Raw genomic sequence first — 23,009 nt, 5'->3', positions numbered from 1 at the left:
AAAAGTATTACTTTTTTTTATTATTACTATTTCAAGTTTTAAAATCAATGTTAGGTATTTTCTGAGCGCTGACAGCTGCATGCTAATGTAAATGATCGGCAACTGTTGATGTCATCAAGCGGTGGTAACATCTGAAATTGAAGACACTAGTTTTTTTATATCTCTCCTTTTAGAGGGATAAATGTTGGGATAAGGAGAAGCCATAGAGGAAGGGAAGGAATTTCGGATTCATCTATAGTCCCATTCACCCGTGCACACACACATTCACACACTGGTGCCAAACTAGAAGTAATGTTGGGTTCAGTCCCCAAGGACACTTTGACACGTAGCCAGGCAGGGCGGGAACCAAACCTGTGATCTTCTGATCAGCCGCTCTACCTTTGCACCATGGCTACTCTAAATATATCATTGCTGTCTCTGCTAGCGCTGTTGCAGATTTAAATCCCTTCTGTTCCACACAGATTTTGATTCTATCAATAACCAAGAATATGAAAAATGTGACTTTTTAAAAAATTATTTCATGCCTCTTTTAACAGCATGTCACAAATAATTTTTTACGTCTGTCAGAGGAGCTTTTTTTTTAATGGATGAGCCAGATGGTTTGCGTCGCAGAACCATCTGCGGAGTCCCGTATGGAAGCAGTTTAAAAACTTTTGTGGAACTACTTTAGCAGCCAGATCAAGAGGAAAGCATGGTTTCTAGGTGAAATGGGCAGAACCATGTAGAATTAGTCAAACAGGGTTCTCTTTGTTAATGGTCAACGTGCCCCAAAAGCTCCACACCAGGACGGAACAGTTGGTGCTCACATTTCTTTGGTTGTAGCTCCTCTTTACTGTCCTCTAACAGAGTGTTCCATGAGTACATTTAGTTATTCTTCAGGCACTTTTACACAGTAAAAACAGATTATCTAGAAATAAGTAAAAAAATTGAAGAAAAAAAAACTGTATTTAAATAATTTTTAATAAAAAAATCTTGTCACTAAGACATGTTTTCTTAAACTAAGATTAGTTAGCTATTGAAAAACTTTCTTTACAAGATTACTTTTCTTGCAAGACAGAAAATAAGACACATTTTCTGAAAACAAGTCTATTCAAAATTCAGTCAACAAAATTTAAGTTAACACGAAAAAGAAAATGCCCCAGTGGAGAAACGTTAGACCTTCACAAGTAAAAAAAAAACTTTTCATAGTTTTAAGGGGATTTGAAGCTCCAGATGATTTAAGTTTTCGGGAAGTTTTGAAAATATTGGTTGAAGGAAGTTTGTCGTGCAGAGTTGGGTAGTTCATTTTACCATTGTGGATCACGGAGCTTAAAAATTTAGATTATGATCTTTTGCTGCAACATTAGTCAATCTTTGGTTTTATATTTTGCTTTATTTCATATTTCGACGACCTTTAACCTCTGTCATTGCAAAGCAGGGTTACATTACAAAATAATGAGGTTTTATTATCGACCAAATACGTATTTTCTGCTCCATTTTACAAAAACAAAATCTTTAAAAAGCATAAAAATTAGGTTTTTTCATGTTCCTTTTTTTTTATTCTCTCTCACACTTGAGGTTTATGTCTTAAATGTTTTAGTGTTTTGAATGTTTTATTGTCTCAATCTTTCAATGGTTGCCTCTCGTGCAGGACTCCCTTGGAAAAGAGGTTTGTAATCTCAGTGGGATTCTCCTAATTAAATAAATAAAGGTCATCAATAAGAATAATCATCTACAGTATGATGAAAATTACAAACCTCTACCATCTTTTTAGGAGGGACAACTTGTAGCATCGATGACTAACAAATACTTTTTGTCCCAAAATCATTTAACTCTTTGAAGTCCCACTCCGATCATCTTTTACTATATGGTAAAATCGTTCCCAGTGGTTTCTTTTTATTATGATTTTGATATTTTTAGACAAAATTTAAAAAAAAATTGTTGTTTTCTAGGACATAGTTTCTGCAAAGCCCCAGGAGCTCATCAGAAATTTGCCTCTGAGTTGTGGGCGGGACTGTAGCCCGCCGATTGTAGTAGCTGCGTCACAGATATAAGCTTTTTCAAATTGCATTTTGTCGTCAGAAAAACACCAAAAGCACAATTTTTATTAGAGTGGGTCTTTAACACAAGGAAACAGCTAGGTAACACACTTTCTTTGACACATTGTAACTCGTCGACTGTTTACGCCGTCAACACGAATTAGCTGATTGTGATGCACAGAAAAGCAAATTTTCATCTCGGCTCTGCTCCAACATGCAATACATTACTAATGTAAAGTGTTGCATAATGGCGCTTTTCTCCGCTTCACCATCCGCTGGTATTACCTCAATTGTGTAAACGGTTGAAAGACTGTAAACACTGGGACTAAACATTCGATCTTAAAGAGTTAATACCTTTATCAAGCTGGTTAGTGAACATCTGTCCCCATTGCTAGTCAGTAACTTTAACTATTTTCTCTTTTTTTATTATTCACATCTGGCTAAATCTTTGATAAACATATATTTTAGGAATCACATAAATGCAATAAAAGAAGAGAGAACCAAGAAGTAAATTTAGGAATTACAGTTCAAAATAATTTGTGGGTAGTACTGAATAGGATGAGACTTTGTGCTCTTACTTACCCAAAACACAGAAAAGAATGACCTTTTTTTTGTTTGGAAATGCTTTGTTGAAAGGGATTCATAACAACGGCTTCTCCTCATTAAAAGTGCAGATATGGCAAACAGCACCGCTGGATAATCTCCCTCTTTACTCCCACTGTGAGATCCCAGCCAAGATAGTGAGATGAATTGGCTAAAAGCGTCACATATATGGGCACCGGTTTGGCACCTCAGTGGCTGCTATCAAAGGAAAAGCACTCAGAGGTAAATGGTGGATTGTTGTGATGGATAGTGATTGCATTCTGCTTCTGCCAGTTGTATTTTCAGGCCCACTACTAACTGCCAGCCTAGTTTTGCCTCAGGTCTCAAATTGAAAAGGCCCCATACCAAACCTGCCTCTTGGATTTGGACCACAGATTTGTGGCAGCGGCGTGTTCATGGTCCCATCATTGATTTATATATTTAAAAAAAGCTGACATTATATAAAACACTTTGTCTGCAATCAGTGCTTCTAAAATGTGTATAAAAAATGTTTCAATCATATTTAGTCGCATCTCATCAATGTCCAAATAGCAGTAGCAAAATATATCTCTCCAGAAATCCACACAAATTACAAGATTTTAAGACCTAATGAAAAGATAAAGTCAGGAACTTGTTCAAAAACTATTCTTATCTCTTACCAAGCCACTTAGAGAAGTGTCGTCGCTGATACATTTCTCTGCAAATATGACATAATTACCATAACCTGAACCGTGTCGTGAAGCCTGTGATCTAATCTTGGCTTCAGCTGTGCCGTGCAGCAGGCAGCTATTGTCCGCAGAGACAAATGTTATCATTACTGCTCAATTGTCTGCCTTCACAGCAGGCTGGATGCTAAAATAAAATGTTTGTTGAGCAGTAATGTTCATCCGTTAGAGTGTCAACGCTTTCTCAAATATCAGAAAGTAGCACCATACTTTCATATGAACTTTGCATTCAGTTTATATGCAGGAAATATGGGAAATTGTACAAAATCAAAAGTAAATTTATTACAAGATGATGAAATTGTATTTGTTACCTAGACAAGTTAAACTGAGGCCCCGGAACCATATGTGGCCCTTTTACCCCTCTCTAATTAAAGGAAAATAAGAAAAGAAAAAAATCTGTAAGGTAAAAAGAAAGTGCAAAGGCAAATTAAAAAAGTAAAGTAAACCAACTCAAACTTTATTCAGCTTATGCTCAAAAAGTTGAAGGACAGTATTCCTTCAGCAGTTGAAGGGTTGTCATGGTTACAACCCAACTATTGGTGAGGGTTTTAGACTATTAGGGCTGCAAAGAAAGGTGTCAATCCTGGTCCTCTGGATCACCTTTTAGAATATTATAGATGATAAAAGACACAAAGACACACTTTTTATTTTACAATTGTGTGGGAAAAAACGAAAAAATGGAAAAAAGAAAGACTGTTGACTTTGGGAGGGTTTGTTGGGTTGACTTGGTGTCCTGACAGACCCGTGTTTGTGTGGGTTTTCTCCGAGGGCTTCGGTTTCCCCCCACTTATCCAAATTCCCTTGTATAGATGGTTTGGATCTTTCAAAGTCCTCAAAGCATTATCTGACCTGACATTTAACTTTGGATTCATTGAATCACTTGTCAGGTTTAGATACATGCCACCACCCTAAACACTGGGTTAGATCAAAGATTTCAGAAGCTTAGTACACTGAAATTTTGGCTGTGAATATATAATTGGCGCTTAAAAAAACAGGGCGGTACGTTGGTTTGTTGGGTAAACCTTATTATCTGACAGACCCGTGTCTGTGTGTGTTTTCTCCGAGGGTTTCCTCCCACTTATATAAACTAAAATTATATACAGAGAAAAAAAATCAGTCATCCAAAATTATTGGTAGCAAATTAAAAGAGGCTGAGCTGGCCTGTGGGTTTCCTCAGAGAACTTCGGTTTTCCCACACAAATTATTAGTAATTGGCTAACAAATTTTCCCCGTCCCTGAATCGCCACCTTATCGTGGTGGAGGGGTTTGAGTGCCTGAATTTACCGCAGGAGTCCGGTTGTTGGGAGCATTTGCCCCCCCCTTGTTAGGGTCAAATGCTCCATCATGACTGTGTAGCTCCTGGGAGACTTCAGGCAGGACTAAGGGCGATTCAAAAGATCTTCAGAAAAACAGAAACAGCAAAGATCCAGTATCCTAAAAAAAGTCACCACCAACCTTTCTTTTCATGTTAGGTCAAAAAAATAAAGAGACTGATAATGGTATGCCTGCTTTAGCAGGTTAGGGTTCGATTCCCTATGGTGCTCTGCAAAATATTTGGACTTTTATACATGAAAAGATGGGCATTGCAACAATAAAGCTGGAGAAGAAAAGACCAGACATTTATTCATTTGTGAGAAATTATTGATTTTTTCAGAATGGTCTTTTCTTCTCCAGGTTTATGGTTGCAATAAAGCTATCTGAATTTTTGGAAACACCTGCCTTCTTCCTGACCTTTGATGGGGCACCATCAGACTGACATCATGTGTCCAGTTCACTCCAACATTGTCCAGCGTAACTAGAGACCTGACTATGTCATCAGCTGTTGTTGTATCCATCAACTCAAGAAACTCCGCTGTGACCGTTTTTTAACACTTCTAAATGTGATGTTGGTGCTTTCATCAATAGTGACTGAAAATGCAATAAATGCCTGGATTCCTTCATTTGTGACCTCAGACGTGTTGGTTCTGCAATCGTAATCCTTGACAGACTCATGTTGGCAAAGGTGGACTGCTTTTTGGGGTACAAGACTTCTTCAGCCTTCAGCATTTTTCCATAAGCTCACCATCCAAAAATGGATTGGAAGTTGGCTCCAACTTGTTTGCAATCAGGTGTCTGTCACTGCTCCATCACTGACGTCACTGCTGTAGTAAATGCAGACGGTTGTTCTTCAGTCCAGCTAATAGTTGGTAAATCTTCTCTTTCCTTAACTGCAATTGGTGAAACTTTTCTTTATGGTGAGTCTCATAGTGGTGCTGAATGTTGTATTCTTTGAGCACTGCGACCTGTTGATGACATACCAAGCATGCAGGTTTTGCATTCAGCTCCGTGAACAAATAAAACTCTGTTCATTTTTCCTGGAAAGCTATGTATTTCACTTTAACCTTTTTTTTGGACAACATTTTGGTCATTAGGGTGTCGCTACTGATCATTCTTGTAGAACTGCAACAGCAAAGATCTTATCCAGACACAGAGCTGTTAGGTTTCGCTTTTGGCACGTGCAAAGATATGCTGCTTCACCTGTTCTGCTTTTCCTTTGCTCCCCCTAGTGGCGGAGTTGCGCATTTCAGTTATTTCTTTACAAAAATCAAAACTCGCCACAGGAAAGCATGCTTTTTTTTCAAAAACATCCTTGTAATTTTACCATTTCGTGGATAGGCCGGATTAAACCATCACGGCCCGCAGGTTTGACACCAGTATGTTTGACACTCCTGCTATAAACCAATGAACTTGATTCATTTATTCTTGGTGAAAACCCAAGATTCTTATCTGTTTTAATACACATTACTGATATAAAGCTAGAACACTTTTGATATAAACACAAATCATTTGCTGAAATCCCTGTGAAAAAAAACTTAATGAAGTTTTTTACAAGCTTACTATTATTTTTTGTTTCAAGTTTGTTTTTACAATGTTGTCACTTTAAAGTCTGTGTCAACCGGTTTGTTAGTATGTAAGCAGTGAGCTACATAGAATTATCTGAACTAGATCCAATTAACCTGCTTAACCAGAATAGGTTAATAAGGAATTAACATTCCAAGACAGCTTTGGTCAACCAATCAGTATGTCCGCAAAAAAAAAAAAAAAAAAAAGCCACATTTTTTAATTGAGGAAGAACACCAGAAAAGGAAGCATCAGTTCAGATGTTACACTACTTGGGGTGCAACATGTTGCAGCAGCAATGATCAGCATGGGTTCAACTCCAGGAACAGTTGCAGAATTTTAAAAAAGTTAAAAAAGGTGGTCAGATTTGTGAGTGGAGGCAAAAATTAAAAAGGAACTCGGCGCATCCAAGTGGGGTGGATCATCCACAGATGAGTGGATTTGCTGCATTAATAAAGAAACACTCTTGCCTAGAGCATGGACATACACACCGGACAGATAATCTCTGACGTCACCCATTCGTTTCTGCAAGAAGAAAACCTGAACGGAGAAGAATACATAGTCTGAGCATTATACTGCCCTACTCAATGTCTGGGAAGCAATGTTTTGGTGGGACAATTTGATGCTTTGTTTGGTTCACCCATTGGTCGACCTCTCTGACAAACAGTGCTTTATATCAGCTGTGTCAAACGTCAGGCCTCGAGGGTTGGCCTCCTGCTGGTCTTCCAGCAATCCTGCCTTATCTGCTGATGATTACCTGGATCAGGTGTCTTTAGCCAGTTAGGAGCTTCTATGGCAAGTTGGCTGGGAAACATGTTGGACACCGGCCCTCGAGGCCTGGATTCTGACACCTCTGCTTTATATGCTCAAATCTGAGCTCTGACAAAATAAAAACTTACAAACAGTTATTGAAAAACCACAGTATAAATAGGTTTATTGTAATTGGCAATCACATGGAACTAAATGGTAAACTCCTTCCTTTGGTAAGTTGCCTCCAGTGGTCTTTTGAGGGACTGCAACATTTGGTACTTCCTGGTTGTCTCCTAATTCAAAATGGAAGATGGAGGCTTGGTCTGGATTTGTCTAAGAAACTAAGGCTGAACCAAATGCAGGTAGGAGGTTGTAGAAAGAAAATTATTAAACTATTATTAATATTATTAATATTAATAATAAAACTAATCTCGACTTTTGTTTTTAATATTTTAAGGAAAAATGAATCTGATATCTGCAGATCAGAATTCTTTACTCTTGAAGTCTTCAGTGTTGTGGCAACAACAACAAAAGAGGGCTGTAGTGCTGACTGCACACGCTCAAAGCTCTCCAACTCCAGCTGGGGAGACAAAACAAATGCAGGTAACAACTTTACCTTGGGATATCAGAGATGTCAAATGTTTTCCTTCACATATATGACATATATACTCATTTTGTTTACTTCTGTGAATAATTTTTAGTAAAACTCTGTATTTTTGACTGTAGTGTAGTGTTTTTTGCTTTTGCTATCAAAAATTTCTCAATTTCTTCTGTGAACAATCTTTTGCTACTTCTTAAAACCCTTGTGTTATCTTAGATGACCCCACCCTTACATTGACGTGTTCTCCCTACCATGACAAAGGTGGATAAAGGTGGAAAGATTTCATGTAATCCATAGACACCAGTGAAGATCACAAATCATTGAAGAAAAAAGGTTCAGAGCACTGTCTAGTGGGTCTAGATGACCCAACTCCCAACGTTAAAGTGCCTAGGATAGCACAAGGGTTACAGTGGGCACATTGTTTACCTTAGATACTTTCCTTGTACCGGTAAATACAAAGCCATACATATTGGACGCAAGAAAAATAATTGCACATTTTTCTTACCAATCATCCAGCTGCAAAGTCATACTCACGCCTAAAAAACCAACCAACCAACCAAACAAACAAACTTTTCTTTAATGTCAGTATTTAGCAGCACCAGTGAAAAACTCATACAAAATTTTCTGCACTATAAGTCATTTTTGGAAAAAAAATTAAGTCTTCAAAGTGTTCCTTAAAGTACAAAAAATACACTAGTTTGTTTTAAGGAGAAAACTCTAATTTTTCCAAAAGGAAAGCTAAAGTTTGGATAAAATTAGTCTGTGCAACAAGAACAGCTTTATAAATATTCTAACAAAAAAAGAAAGCAACTGAGATACGGCATCAGACAAATGTCAAAACCCAGATTTTATTTCATAACATTAGCATATAATTATAACAATAAAATTACTAAATCACTTATCAAAGATGGTTAAAGTGATTGATCTCTAATCATATCACTTCACTTGGTTTCCCAAAAAGTGAATTACGTTCATGATTTTTCTTATGAAAAATAAACTGCACATGTTTTGACTTTTGATACTTTATCTGCATATGCTATCATGATTTGGGAAATAACATTATGTTTATTTTTAGATAATTGAAAAGTACTTTATCTTTGTCATGTGATTTATTGATAGAAGGATTCTTAATGACCTGAAACTGTGTTGGTAAGGTATAAATATTTGAATAAACCTTATAAATCGGACAATGATAATCAATGTAAACAAATTGTGAGGTTTTTTGATTTCTTAAAATTGGCCATTTCCAAATCCCAAGTTCCAAAATTTTACATTTTACCTTAGCAGAGAAACAACAGACAGCAAATGCTCCGACCTGAGAGGCCAGATGTTGGGTTTTTTGTTCGTTTTAAATGGATTTGCTGAATACCTATGAGAGTCACATTTGTTCATTTGCTGTCATTTGTAAAGTATGCTGCTATATGAAAATTTAGAAATTGAGCATATTGGAAATATTTCACCTCAGTGATTTTGTTGCACCTCACAATGATTGATGTCTGGAAAAAACAACTGGATTAATGCACACTGCTGTGAAGCCAGCAAAAATGGATTCAATGAAGACCCAAAAGGTTATATATACATATTTTTTTAAAAGTTACAGTATAAACCAGTTCCTATCTCCATGGCTTTTAATGTGCATCTTAACTTTGATCTTAAAATTGCATTTTGTTTTATCTTCAGTGTTCTAAAACACCAAATTTGAGAGTTTCTGTAAAAATGTATGTCCCTTTCAAACTCATGTCAAAAGCTTTTTAATGCCCAGACTTTTCACCAGTGGGAATCCCATCGTCAGGTAAAAGTCCCATCAACACTTTGAGGTCAACAAAAATCCAAAGTTCATCCTTGACCCAATGACTGTGTTCTGTTCAGTAGATACTCCTGTCCATTTATAAATAAAGCCATCTCACAACTGAAATACTCAAAAACTTGTGAAATTGAAGAGATAGTGGTGTGTTTTGCTGTAAACTGCAGCATGAGACACATTTTTCTTTTTTTATATAATAACAAGAGTAAGAGGTCTTTGACAGGCTGAGGAGGAATACCATCTGCTGAGAACTGCTGTTTTGTTACTGTTAGAACCAAATAATTACTACTTCTCACTGCTAAATCTGAGAAAAATTCATTCAAAAAAAATCTGACCTTTTTCCAAAAGAAATATGCGTCATCTGTCTTTTTAAATACCCACTCTGATGGAAATAGTATTTTTGGTGTTCTTAACATTGTGGCATTTTTCTCTTAATGCAGGACATATATTTAAAAAAAATCAAGGTCAATATCACATTTCGGAGTATTAGCTTATTTACACTGTTATGAATTGGGAGCAAATGAAAAAAATGCAGTTCAAAAAAGAGCATATTTGTGATGTAGAAAATATGCTGGGAGGGCCTAAACGGAGAGCTCTCAGTAATGGGGAGGGGAAGGGAGGACGGGGTTGTTCTGAGCCAACTGTCCCGCCCACAACTCAGGCAAATTTCTAATGAACTCCTGCTGCTCTGCTGAAACTAAGTCCAAGAAGACGGCACAGTTCTTTGATTTGTTTGTTTTTTTGGCTAAAAATGGCATAATCATGATTAAAAGACCACTGGGAATGGTTTTAAATTAGATCAAAAGATTATCAGAGTGGATGACTGTGGAAGAGTATTCAGAAATTGTAAGGCATTTGGCTTCTAATGTCTAAAAAAAAGCTAATTTTACCCTGTTACCGATTAGTTTTTCTTTACCATTTAATCCTAAAACGTTAGTTTCCTTGCTCGCTTCCTCCAAATAGAAAATTTCCTAAACCTCAGGGGACAATTTTCTCTGTGTTGACCATCACAATGTCTAAATCTACCATGGACAGTTGAAAGAAGCAGCAAGATATCAAAGAGAATTTCCGTCAAAGTTGTTGCTGGCAGGCGCGGACAAGTGTTTACACCGGTGAATATTTTCATAAATGCATTGTTTAGAGCTTCTGCCGTTGGAAGCTGGCGGTAAAGGTTTATGTACACAGAAGTATCTGTTATGCAACAAATAAGCTTGCAGCTAAATGGACTGATTTCTCTCATCTTTGTTTGGACTCATGGAAAACATGGTGTGGATTTCTTTTCTTTTTTATTAGGTGTTCTAGTTTTGCCTTGTTGATGTGACAGCGTGACTTCCCCGCAAATTTTGTTCCCATTCTGTCTTTCCTTTTTAAACACTATTCTGATTTTTCCATCCATGCAACTGCAGAATGTTTGCAGAGAGTGCTCAGCCCACTGTGACATTTTCTAAGCACAACAGGAATTATTAGCCCTTAATTTATGCAAACAAAGCTGAAAGTGTTTCCCTTTTTTATTCTTTGTTGTTTAAATATAAAGAAGAGCGCTATTCATGGGTAGTTATGGGTAAAATACTTATTACAGTCCGATTAAATCTTTAGATTGTATTTCTTTTCTTTTTTTTTTGTTTGGCAAAACTACAAAAATGTCAGGGCCCAGATAAAGATATAAATAAAAAATAAAAATAAAATTGGATTATCACATACTTCCACTGCTTCAGTACACCCAGCAGACATGACTCATTGTTCCACTTCACAGTGATTTTACCCACACAAAGACTTAAAAATGAGAAAAAGAAAGGTTGCAGAGCAAACAAAATGAAACCATCCATCCTGCTATGTTAAATTTCTGGCACCGTGCATGCAGAAAAGCGGATAAAAGTGAGACATTCCCGGCTCTTGTTTTGGGGAAAGACTGCAGACTACAACGAAAAGTGGCAGATATTTTTACATTTGCATATCATCGCGGTTTAGTATCCCGTTTTAGTCTGAAATAGAGATGCGAAAAAGATTGAAAAGACAAGAAAGGAAACAAATAAAACAGAAGTTACAGGGAACCGAAAACTTTTTTATGAGAAAAGCACTGTTGTGGATTAAAAAACGAAAACGGAGGTGGCAGGAGCAATTGTAAAAACTTCTGCTGCATCTTTTTTTTTCCCATTTAGGATCACCAGGAAGTTGTTTGCTTGGTTGGGACTGAAGCTATGGACACAACAGGTATGCGACGTTTCGCCCATAGTTTTCACACTGGGTAAGCAAGGAGGGGCTTTTTTGTTGTTTGTTTTTTTAACTTTTTACTAGTGCACCTACAGCTGAAAAGTTTCGATGTGAAATGTCAAAGTGGAGCCAATCTTGCTCTATGTTTTCTTTTCTTTTACAGCTTTTTTCTGATATCAATGAAAGACTTGGTGCTGTAGCATTCCAGCCAGGCACAAACCGCAGTTATTAATTTCTCCTCCATGATCAATTTTTAAACAGTTGGCACATCCTTGATTGTGCTATCCTATGACCCCACCCTTGCATTGACGTGTTCTCCATACCATGACAAAGGTGGATAAAGGTGGAAAGATTTCATGTAATCCATGGACACCAGTGACGATCACAAATCATTAAAGAAAAAAGGTTCAGCGCACTGTCTAGTGGGTCTAGATGACCCAACTCCCAATGTTAAAGTGCCGAGGATAGCACAAGGGTTACAAGGGACAACATCAGTACGTCACTACCAAATCAGAGTCCCTGATTGGTTAAAATTGAATTGCAAAGGCGTCCAAGCTGTTTTTCAAACGTCACTTTTCACCTACTCCTGAATCCAAATTATTTTAAAAAGGAAATACTCAGAAATGCAATTTTTAGGCTTGATATGTGTCCTCCATCATTGGACAAATGCCACATGAACATGTTAAAAACACAATTTTTCTCTGTCATTCCTTTGGCTCAGTTAAACAGGGCAAACATCTGAGTCGCACAATTAATTTCGTGAAAAGTTGGATAATTTTTTCTTTCCCATTAGACAGAATTTGCTGTATTTTTGTTGGATTCTTAATTAAGATCAAATGGTAACCCAAAAACACACAGCTTTTCATATCTTTGTGGTTTACTTTACTGTTGTGATGGAGGCTCTGTAGCACAATAAATAGAGCTTTTTGCAGCTGCATCATGGAGAGAAAGAGCTAAAAACAGGCTCCAAACAAAAGCCCAGATGCACACGCATGCGGACATGTAAAGTGCAGCTGTGGACAATGCGGTGCTTCACCCCTGGCGCGTTCACCTTCTTCCTCTTCATCATCTACTCCACAGCACGCTGAAAACATCTAAGGACCTTGGAGTGCACGCCTCGATTGCTTTGCTCCTCTTAGCGGAGCAGCGCAGCAGGGCTTCGTCTTTCCCCGGTGCTTTCAAAAGCACTTACCAACTTTTGCTGTGTGTCCACACAAGTGTGGGACTTGAATATCCATTAGCCGGAGTCGCTCACATGCTCCTTCAGCTCTCATTATGAATAAATATTTTTATGAATCCCTTTGCATTGTTTTACAATTTACGCAATTGGATTTTTAATGGTTCCAAACACTTGTGTTTTCCATGTATTTTTTTATCTGCCTCTTATGGTATTTTTCTGATGATGGAGGACATATGTTAAGAAAATCAAGCAGAAAATTGCATTTCTAAGCATTTATTTATTCAAATGACATTGTGAATCAAGAGCAGACACGAAAAATGCTGTTTTGAAAGGAGTTCATTTGTGACATCAACAATACACTGGGAAGGCCCTGCAGGGTAGGTCCCGCCCATAATATTCAGGTCCCACCCACAACTCCTAGGCAGCTTTCTAATGAACTCCTGCCGCTCTGCAGAAACTATGTCCTGAAAAACGTCACTGTTTTTTTTACTTTTTTCTTTTTTTATTTGAGAATCTAAAATCGGTGTAGGTATCAAAAGTATTCGGCCTGCAATAACTGTTCGGGGTCCTGTTCGAGGTATTGAACGCGCCCCGGGGCAACATTCTTCAAGACCGCAGTATCATTAAGATCTGACCTCAACGGTTCTAATATCGTTACTAGAGAAGTCACATTTTTTTGTGTCCCACAAGATATAAACGTTATCTTCAAGATTCAAGATTAAAGAAGTGTTTATTGCCATATTCAGTGAAGTTTCACAGAATTGGAATTTGCTTTGGTGCCAGTGTGCAACATAAAACCACAGAACAACAGTAAGCAAAAATTCAAAATGACACAATGGTCAGAACAATAAATAAATAAAGTAAGTAGTGCAAAACAGTGCCAAAAACAGTGCAAACTAAGAATGATCAAGGTGCAGGTAGTGGGCTGGTGACTGACAGGACATAGAAGTGAAGTTTGGGGGGGTAGGAGTTAAAAGGTGTTCATGAGTCTGACTGCAGGATCTGCCATATTTAACTCACCAAGTCAGTCAATTTTCCGTTAATTACTGATGATATTAATTTCACTATTCTCACTGAAAAGGAGAGGTCTGTCTGGCTATTTGTGTGCGCGGGGCTGTTGTTCAGACAGCACGCGGCGCGCGCGTGAAATTAATTAAATCTGTTCCAGAGCACCCCGACTATCGTGTCAACCTGCAGCTATGATGACCGTATTTTGCGCTCTCTGTGTAGAACACACTGGAGGAGCGCAGGGAAAAAATGACCCGCTGCTGCAAAGGATATGAACAGGTGAACAGGTAGAGAGGAAAAGCAGGTAGAGAGGCGGGGGATGGGCTTTGGCTTCAAACTCTTTCTCTGGGAGGATCTTATGAACTTTAACATTTATTTAATTTGTTTTATTTTACATCATGACAGCAACATGTCAAAACATTGCTGTTTATTATTCTTTTTTTTCTTCTTTCTTATTTTTTCATGTATTAAATGAATTATATTATACATGTATTAAAAAACATTTTGTTGCATAATGAGGAAATAAACAATTTATTTTCTTAATTTGTTATTTATTTTTTTGTTTATTTTTCGTCCTCAAAAAGTATCGATAAGAGTATCGTTAAAATACCGGATCAATAAGCAGTATCAATAAAAGTAGTAATATCGTTAGGGTTAGGGTTACGGTAACACCGCTTGGACAAACTGCATAGCTACGTAGAGTCGAGCTGTTCTTTTCTCTCATAACTAATGATGCCTTCCCCCAGTACAAACAAAAAAGCAATTCAAACATGTCATTTTGCTCAGCTTTATGATTTAATATAAGTTTATTTTGTGTTCGTTTCCCCCCTGGCACTTTGAAAAATTGATGTACAGTTTATTGTTCTTTGTTTTTTTACTGTATCACCTGTATTCTAAAATGAAAAAATAAGAAAATAATAATAATGCCATTTTGAATTTTAAGAAGTGTCTGACATAATTGTTTATTACACCAAATGTATAACAGGGAGACACATCGGCAATATAAACTTGTTTTTCCAAGGTGAGTAAAGAAATAATATTTATTTATGGTGTGCAGTCTAATTGGCCCAAATGTCCATTTCTAACAGTTATGATTGCAAGGTTTATGTTTCCTTTTTAAAACACGTTGAAAGCATTAATATACGAATTACAAAACATAATTGGTTCAATGTAGCTTATTCCTTCCCGCTAAGACTTACGGTCCTTCAAATCCTTGAAACTTTTCAAGATCTCCCAGGATTTCCAGGACTTTTAGTTCTTTTGAAAGACATTGGGAATCCCTGCGCTTAACTCCTTCTACAATTTTTCACCTATTTCAACCATTCTACTACTAAAATGTTTAGCTCTTTTAGCTTATTCCTGCAGTGACTTTTGGTCCTTGAACTTTTCAAAATATTCCAGGATTTTTGCCTCCATTGAAATACATGGGGAATCCTTGAAAACCTCTTTAAAACATTATAACTTCAACATACTTTTAGCTAGGAGACACCATTTAAAATGACCACAAGGCTTTGAACTACAACATAAGTTTTGAAATCATTATGGGATGGCGACGGTTTGGCAGCCATTTTGTGTTCTTCAATTTTTCAACAGTTCAGCCATTTCTTCAGCAAATTCAGCTTTCATTCAGCAGTACAGCATTCAACCCTGCATTTTCTTCTGGAAATACAGCTCCTTCTAGTTATAATTAAAGCCCACTGGGACGCTTTTGAAATAGATCAAAACATGATCAGAGTTGGTTTTTAGCAGGCGAGTGTCAAGCAGAAAGGCATTGGGTCCCATTTTGAGATATTTTGGTATGGCCTGACGATGGATTTGAACATAGACCATCCAGTCTTGAGGCAGACTCTCCATATCAAGGCTACTTAACCCTTGTGCTATCCTTGGCACTTTACCATTGGGAGTTGGGTCATCTAGACCCACTAGACAGTGCGCTGAACCTTTTTTCCTTCAATGATTTGTGATCTTCCCTGGTGTCCATGGATTACATGAAATCTTTCCACCTTTATCCACCTTTGTCATGGTAGGGAGAACACGTCAATGTATGGGTGGGGTCATCTAAGATAGCACAAGGGTTACTTGTAAACATTAAAGGGGAGTTTGTCCAGTTTTAACTAAATACAAAAGCTCTTAAGCTGGAAAACTCTAAAACAATGAGAAGATACATTAAAAATGATTGAAGTTAAAGCTCTGTTGGCATGGTCATAGCCTAAAAATGTCATCTTTTGAACTAAAAAATGAAACATGCTTGCTTTGGATTTTTTTTTCCATGTCTCAATCTTGTAATTATCGTCTAAAGAAAGCTTTTTGTTAATCTCCCCTGTCGTTTGTTGGATTACCTCAAAGAGCTGCTCTGATTTGAACCCGTGTGCGTGGTTTCTACCCCAGGACTGCTCATTGAAATCTTCATTTTCTTTCAAAAAACTTATCAAAGACTTTTTTTCCATTTCACTCCTCTCTGCTGGAATTGACATGTCTGAGGACTTCTTGTTGAGCTGATTTTTTTTCCTCTTCTCCTTTTATAGTCCTGGTTTGCTAAAGAGCCATGCGGCATCCCATATCTTCTAATAAAAAGACCTTTTTTCCCCTCTTTCTGTCTCTGGGGATTGATATTCAGCTGAGAGTTGTTCAGATGGGTGAGGCATCATCTTAATTAGAGGCATTATTACCCCAAGAAGGAACCCCACCGAGCCCACCAACGCCATCTATCAACGCGACGCAGCCGAATAATTAAATGAAGACACCAGTGCTTCCTCTTTCTTCCTCTTTCCTCTTCCTCTTCTCTTTGTCAGGATCTCCAATCGCTCCATCTATTTTCAGTTTTTTTGTTGTTGTTTTTTTTTACTCAGAAAAGCTGCGGTGGTCTTATCGCCCGGATATTACATAGCAGCCTCTTCTCATTCAGAGCAGAGTGAGGTCGCAGCCCGGCCGCTTTCAGCCTCACCAACCAGCACGCCGGCTTTTCTCCTAATTGTAGCAGCACACGTTGCATCTGGCTTCTGACCGTCCAGCTGTGCACACGTCGCAGGCAGCCCAACCTCTGCCACCGCGGAGCAACAACATCTGAGACACCGAGCTCTCTTCACAGGGGCGCCTTTCTGTTTTTGTTCCCTCAGACTGGCGACAGCAGCATTGACCTGTTTGCCCTCTTGCCCCCATTATAAGTTATGATCGCTGAAACATGCAGCTAAAATAACACATAAAAAAAGGCTTGATGTGATCATGTGGCCGCCAACTGAGAGCATCTTTCATCGACCAGCTTTGTTTGGACCACACAGAGACCAAAAGGAGGGCTTCTTGTTGAACATGCTGACGGAGTGGAGATCAGAAAGTCAGATGTCGCCGAACAGTTAGAATAAATATTAAGTCTTACCCAATGACTTCATAGCTGTTGATATCTGGATCAATTAACCAGAAATGTTATTGAAACATCGCAGTAAAAACTGTCACTGGAGCAGGTGTTACACTGTAAAACATGTTGTTGATGAATTATTGGATGTCCCAGGTTGTGTGTTTTACTGCTTAATGTATTCTGTATGTGGTTGCTGCAGCAACAATTCATTCTAGTGAAAGAGAAAATCTAAAATTCCCAATAAAACTGTGTTTTTTTTAATTTTATTTTCAATAATGATTCCTATTGAGTCTGAAAAATAAAAATAAAAGTTCAAATAATATTTTTAGAATTTTTCCAGCATGAACCGGCAGTTATTGCTATTTTTAGCAATAAAGGACAAGAAAATGTTGACTTTTAGCAGTTAAACATATTTAAAACAATCTATTTTTCAGACACTGAAAAACCGTTTGAACATAGTGTTTGCTTTACTCTTTGGAAAGGGTTAAATCAGTCAGGAGGAAAAACTACATGCAAAATTCATGTATGACTATTTATTTATTTGTTTGTTTCTACATTTCACACACTAAAATCATAGAAGTTTTATATAAATATGCCAAATAAACATAATAAAAGAGTAAATATAACTATGACAAAATATTATAAATAAAATATGAAAATTTTGCAACTTTTTCAAGCTCTTCTTAATTTTTTCGTAGGTTTTTTAATGGTAAAAAAACAACAATGTCAAACCATGAATTTCATTGCGTTTGAGTCCTGTGCCGGTCCCCAGCCCGGATAAAAATACAAAGTTGTGTCAGGAAGGGCATCTGGCATTAAATCTGCCAAACCAAATATGAGGATCACTGAAAGCTGATTCACTGTGGCGATCCCTGAGGGGACGTGCCAAAATATGAATGAGCAGTAGCATGGCAACTAACATCCACTGAAGCTAAAAGAAAGACGTATGTTAATGTGGGAATAATAAAAATGTACCTTTGTCATGGTCAAATGGACTGTTGTGCTGTTTGGAAAATGGTGCTCAGAACACATTTGATATCTCTGCAGTCTCAGTAGATGCTCAGGTATGGTTTGCTGATTGACTGCAAGCTAAAAGAAAAATAGTGATAGTATCCCTGCATCCGATCAGTTTACAAATACATCTATTAAAATTAGCTTTTTAATCTCACAGCTGTCAGATTTTAGCAAAAATAAAAAGGTGTACGTCACATTTTTTTTCAGCTGGAACGTTAATAAATGGTGTTCAGTGAAGGTGAAATACTTGCAAAAGGAAGACAAATAAAAAGTCCCGGGTGACCTAGATGTGAAGGAGAGTAAAAATAAACTAAGAGCAACTATAAAGCATTTATTTTAATTATTTTTATCATACTTGCTTAATGTCCCACTTCAATCATCTTGTAATCTGTTTTACATGTAGCTTCTGCAGAGTTGTGGGTAGGGCTGTTGACACAAAGCGACTCCGCCCCCTTCTTGTTTGTTAAATACAAATCCCTTCTATCATTCACATATCTCTTGTAACACTGTAATCACATTACACTGAGCCTGACAGTGACAGCTTAGGTGTAAGTTTATGTATTTATCAAGTAAGCTTGAATCAATCCAAGATCAATTCACAGAAACACACACTAATAGCACACCTTTATGCTGTAGGCTGACCCTGCACCAGTCCCACACTTTCCCCAGACCACTCCTCCCCCGTGATCCCCCCATCTAACCATAATGTACGAAGACCTCCTGTCCTGTAACTCGTGGCTGATCCCTTCTGCAATCCCTGCTGTGTTTTACTCCATCAGCCTCATCAAACCTGTGCAGTCATTCGGATCCAGCAGATAAAAACCCAGACACAGAAACATAAAACTTTAACCTGCCGAGTGATTTATTGTTTTCTATTCTACAGCTGCAGCCTCTATTTACCTGTGTGTCTCTTGTCTAAGGAGCCCATGGCTCTAGCATCCAGTGTGAACATTGGTACTGATGTCAGACATGCCTTTCTCTGTGAAAGTCAAATTTACAATAATAAATGAACCTAGCTTTTATTTGTTTGTTTCATGTGTTAATGAAGGTTTTATTTCAAGTTTTGCACATCATTGAGACTTAGCATTCAGAATTTATAACTGAAATTACAAATATATTGTAGCACCTTGTTATTTTAAAAAAACAAAAAGAGTTGTGTAACATTTTAGATGTAAAAAAGAAAGACGAGATTCAATAAACGTGGGGAGCCCAGACGAAAAACATTCAACAATAAATGAGCATGTCCTCTCTCTTGCAAAGACGAGACTACTATTAAAGCAAACCAGAGTTTGCTTGTAAAGATGGAGTTTGGGGAAGCATGTCAGCAGCACAACTTTGACCTTGCATCAGGCCGTTTCTTGACTCAGAGGAGGGGGGAAGGAGGAAATGCTTACAGGGTTTTTTAGGACCTGAGAGGAATAGATGAAGTTGCAGGAGTTAGAAGATCAGCAAACAAATGGAACGTATGTGAATAGGAGCTGGGTTGAGTCCCAGTTGAACGAGATTGACTTAACATTTGTGTCAGATTCTTTCTGGAGCAGCGGTGCTGCCTTAGGAGGAAATTTGAAGGGAAATAAAACAAGATTTCTAGGTTAGGAATCGTTCCACTTCTGTTTTATTTGCCCTTGAAAAAAGAAAGATCCATCAATGTTATTGTGGCTCAGAACAGGGCTTATGAAGATTGTTAGTTTTCTTGTTATCTAATTATTTTTTCTCTTAATTTTAGGAGATTCATTGTTTTGTTTTGACTTTAAAGTATTTATTTTTTATTTGTCAAAGATTACGGGTATAATGCTTGACATGTTTCATGTTATAGAAAAAGTGAGAAAAGCAGGAGAGCTTTTTAAAATCTGGTACAAATGAAGCAGTAGGACATTTTATACCACATCCATTTAAAATACATTTTTAAAACAATTATAAAAATATCAAGAATATTTCTATTTGTACAGTGCACGTAAAATTCTATTTTTTAAATACTCCACATTTTAAAAGGAGGCAGTTTTAGTAATTATATCAGATACTTGCTAAAAATAAGCCCTTTAATTTAAAGATCCACTCTGACGAACAAAATCTTTTTTTTGTGTTTTAACATGTTCATGTGCCATTTTTCTGATGATGGAGGACATATTAAGGAAAATTAATATCAAAACTGTACACAATGGTTTTTTTCAAACCATTGTGTATCAGGAGCAGAGGAATATATACCATTTAAAAAAGAAAAAGAGCTTAATGGTGTTGTAAAAAAACACACTGGATGGTCCATAAGCTCCCTGCTCCAAGCTGTCAGCAAAAGGGAGGGGAAGGGGGGCGGGGTTGCTTCAAGACAACGGCCCACCCCACAACTCAGAGGTGAATTTTTTATGAACTCCTGCCCCTCTGCAGAAACTATGTCCTAGGTTTAATTTAATTTTTTTGGCTAAAAACGGCACAATCAATTAAAATAGATAAGATGATCAGAGTAGGAACTTTAAGTATTTAGTCTTAATATACAGAGTAAGTTGAGTTGAGTACCTTGTTTTTAAAAGAAAAAACAAAGCTCTTCTTAAAATTCCTATTTTCGATGTTCTTAGAAATCCAAAAGAACAATATCATGACAGCTCCAAGAGAACAACCCATTGAGAGCTGAAGGGAAGAAAAAAAAGCAGCCAAATTTTCTCCCTTATCGTGTTACTATTTAGGCTTGACTCTAATTTAGAAGATGCTTATTGACGGAGTCTTGTCTGTTAAGAGCTGCTCTCCTTGAGCTGCAAAGGATGTCCTGTACTCCCCAGTGTCCTGCAGTCAACTTATAAAAGATCGATTTTAATTTGAGCTGAATAACCTCATCGGGTGCTAATGGATTGCTCACATGGGTTTGAATGGATCTGGAAATCGATGGAAAAATAAAAAGAGTGTTTTGTTTTTCTCAAAGGGAAGCATATTCTCTTTTTATCACCCTGCTAACAAGGATGTCACAGAGTTTCAGATGGGTGGACTCACAGACACCAGTTCTTGCCTCTATAAGTGCCACCTGTTGGCCTCCATGACGGCTCAACGGATGTCGAGGTTTCACTACTTCTTCACATCTTCTGGTAAAAGCAATGGTTTCATGGTAAATTGATTTTGAGCTGAACTTAGAGAATAATAATATACCACACTGTTTTTATGAGATGATAGATTGATTACCGTATTTTCCGCGCTTTGGGGCGCACCAGATTGTAAGGCACACCGTCAAGGAAAAGTCTATGTTTGAACTGGCGTCATATATAAGCCACACCGAACTATAAGGCGTATTGAGAAAGACAAAAGAGTCAGAGATAAGTCTGTCAATCAGTCAGATTCTGGAACCTTTTGTAACACGCTACATGCTAGCCACGTTAGTATATTAGGAATATCTGTGACTCCCAACCTCGTTTGCAACACATAAAAAACACGTAAAAAAACAGACTAATATAAGAAAGGTTACTGTGGGTACACTAATTCCAAATCTTGTTAGTAAAGGCCCGTACACACCGGGACGAATATTTGCCAGGCGTTATTCGCCACGTTTTTTGTGTTCACACCCAGGCAATTTTCGCTGACGATGAGCCGAGTGAACATGCAATTTCATTCCCTGACATTAGATGGCGCTTAATGTAAAACAGAAATACTCCTGTACACAAGGTGACGCTGCGCAACTTTACGCTTCTTAAAGTCGCTTTTCACTCAGAAGAAGAGAGCAAGTATTTACGCGCTTGTCAGAATCATACAAAGAAAACATGAATATTTCAAGCACCAGTTGCTCCAACTGGTGCTTGGTTCGGGGATATTTTAGAATGTCGGTCATTATTTCTTCGCGGCTGTGTAGATGCAACTCGGCGTATATCTTCTTCGCTGGTATGTGTGCTCAGCAAGGCAGTTTTGTGTTTGAGCGCCCCCAAGTTGTGTTTTACTGTAACTTCAGAGGCTCCAGACACGTGTGCAAAAGCGCTGTTCTCATTGGTCGAATAGATTTCGATGCGACCTGTCAAACCAAAAAAACGAACCCGAGGCGTTTCTTAAAAAGTGACGCTTTGACGCGTGGCGTTTTTTTCGCGTCGGTGTGCACACTCACATTGGTGCCCTTTGTTTAGTCACAAGGCGTTAAACGTCGGCGAAAATCGCGGGCTAAATTCGTCCCGTTGTGAACAGGCCTTAACACGTAAAAAAGCCACAATTCAATACCGCTACATATTAACCCTTGTGCCATCTTATATGACCCCGCCCTTACATTGACGTGTTCTCCCTACCATGACAAAGGTGGATAAAGGTGGAAAGATTTCATGTAATCCATGAACACCAGTGAAGATCACAAATCATTGAAGAAAAAAGGTTCAGAGCACTGTCTAGTGGGTCTAGATGACCCAACTCCCAATGTTAAAGGGCCTAGGATAGCACAAGGGTTAACCGCATCAGCGTTTATTTCACAATAACAATCAACCTTATTTGCAGTGGAATTAATCCATATATAAGGTATGTATAAATTCGGTATTGGCCTCAGCAAATGAACATACTTCAAGGATTATATTGGCTTGTTAGTCAAGTTTCTGTGTCTAAGACTGCAGGGTAAAAAAGGGAAGTTTGGAACAAAATTTAAGGTTTAAAATATGACCAACTATAAAATTTAATAATAGATATGATTTATTGATTATTCAGAATTATTAAAAATGTATTCAGATGGCACAAAGTTAGAAATGTGGTTTTTGTGTCATTGTATGTGATTGGTTGATACTGTAGCATGTGTATAAATACGTAAACATTGGTTGTACCCGAATTCCTTTACTACACAGTGCACTTTATGCTGCGGTCGCCATTTTGTAGTGCTGTACGAATCTACAGTTCCAAAATCGAGTGCCCTAGAAATTTCCCAGAAGTCTCTGCGAAAAT

General features: G+C 37.7%; 1 long non-coding RNA gene across 1 annotated transcript; it reads left to right on the top strand.

Moving 5' to 3' along the window:
• Positions 1-7,181: 7,181 nt before the first annotated feature.
• LOC110016012 (uncharacterized) lies at positions 7,182-18,100 on the top strand. The gene is made up of 4 exons (XR_002291269.3): positions 7,182-7,317; positions 7,413-7,558; positions 11,520-11,571; positions 16,609-18,100. It is a non-coding gene; the product is annotated as an uncharacterized LOC110016012 (long non-coding RNA).
• The last annotated feature ends 4,909 nt before the right edge of the window (positions 18,101-23,009 follow it).

The sequence above is a fragment of the Oryzias latipes genome, chromosome 12, assembly GCF_053564925.1.
Source record: "Oryzias latipes strain Hd-rR chromosome 12, Olatipes_Hd-rR_3.1".
Lineage (NCBI taxonomy): Eukaryota > Metazoa > Chordata > Actinopteri > Beloniformes > Adrianichthyidae > Oryzias > Oryzias latipes.
This window is presented reverse-complemented; position numbering and strand designations above follow the sequence as displayed.